The following is a 1,521-nucleotide window of genomic DNA, read 5'->3' as shown; positions in this document are numbered from 1 at the left end:
CCTCAGCCTCCCAGAGTGCTAGGATTACAGGCGTGAGCCACCATGCCTGGCCTTGTGTTTACTTTTTAAGGCAGCTTTAGAACCAGTCAAGTGTGCCTGATTTTTTTTGCGTGGGAGGGCTAGGGGTGAGGACAGGGAGAACCTACTTTTTGTTCATTGTCTGAGTTATTTTGCTGTCAGTAACAGAAAATGAGAATACGAACGGTTCCATTGGAACTGTTTTCTGAGAGAATGGTGTGTTTGACCCATCGGAGTGTCTGTCTCCCCATCCAAATCATGTGAAAAAGTCTTAGCACCTTCCTGTTCAAAAGGAGACAGTGATCAAATAAGACTTGATATCACACCTTTGAAAAGAAGATTTGAAAGAATTGACAAAAAAACTTACCAACTTATTTTGCTTCAGATGTACATTTTCACTCTAGTTGTTGACACTTTTTCTATATCTTTCCCAAAGACCTTGTATTCCAGTGCTGCTAGCTGTAATTTTCTTTTAAAAGAATCTTCTTAGTATTAATGTATCTTTGGTACTATTCCAAGGAAAGATTCTAGGTTACTTTTCTCCGTCTCTGAATGGTTTTCTTTTTGTTTCTTTATATCTTCTCTTGATAGAAGAGAAACCTTCCTTTTTGTGTAAAAGTGCTTTTTTTTTTCCTCTCAGCATTTTGACTTCCTTTTGGTAGTCCTTTCCCATTAGAAGTGAGTTGTGGACGCCAAAACAAAACTCCATTTAGGGCTGGGCGCAGTGGCTCATGCCTGTAATCCTAGCACTGTGTGTGGGAGGCCAAGGAGGGCCGACAGTTTGAGCTCAGGAGTTCGAGACCAGCCTGGGCAAGAGCGAGACCCCATCTCTACTAAAAATACAAAGAAATTAGCTGGACAACTAAAAATATATGGGAAAATTAGCTGGGCATGGTGGTGCACTCCTGTAGTCCCAGCTACTTGGGAGTCTGAGGCAGGAGGATCACTTGAGCCCAGGAGTTTGAGGTTGCTGTGAGTTAGCTGACACCATGGTACTTTAGCCCAGGTGACAGAGTGAGACTCTGTCTCAAAAAAAAAAAAAAACCAACTTCATTTAGATCTTTGTCCCCACAATAGATGAGTTCTATTTTTATTTCTTTAGTAAGTTATTTTCCAACCTGGCTTTGACATAAAGCTAACAAAACTGCTCTTAAATTGGTCAAGCTTGTTTTCATCTTTATTTGTTTTATTTGTTTTTTTATGTAGAGACAGGGTCTCACTATGTTGTCCAGGCTGGAATGCAGTGGCTATTCAGGCAAAATCAGTGCCCACTACAGCCTCAAACTTCTGGGCTCAAGTGATCCTCCTCCCTCAGCCTCCTAAGTAGCTGGGACTACAGGCATGTGTCACCATGTCCTGCTTCATTTTTATTTTATAAAAGCCAGGAAACTGTTTATACAGAACGTTAAAACAATTCTTGAGTTATTTTTGGAATGTGTAGTACATTCCAGCTTTCAAATTCTGAAAGGTATAAAAAATCATCGGGGAGTACAAAAAGTCTTT

The sequence above is a fragment of the Propithecus coquereli genome, unplaced genomic scaffold (genome assembly GCF_000956105.1).
Source record: "Propithecus coquereli isolate 6110/MARCELLA unplaced genomic scaffold, Pcoq_1.0 Scaffold341, whole genome shotgun sequence".
Classification (NCBI taxonomy): Eukaryota; Metazoa; Chordata; class Mammalia; order Primates; family Indriidae; genus Propithecus; species Propithecus coquereli.
Note: the sequence above shows the minus strand (reverse complement) of the source record.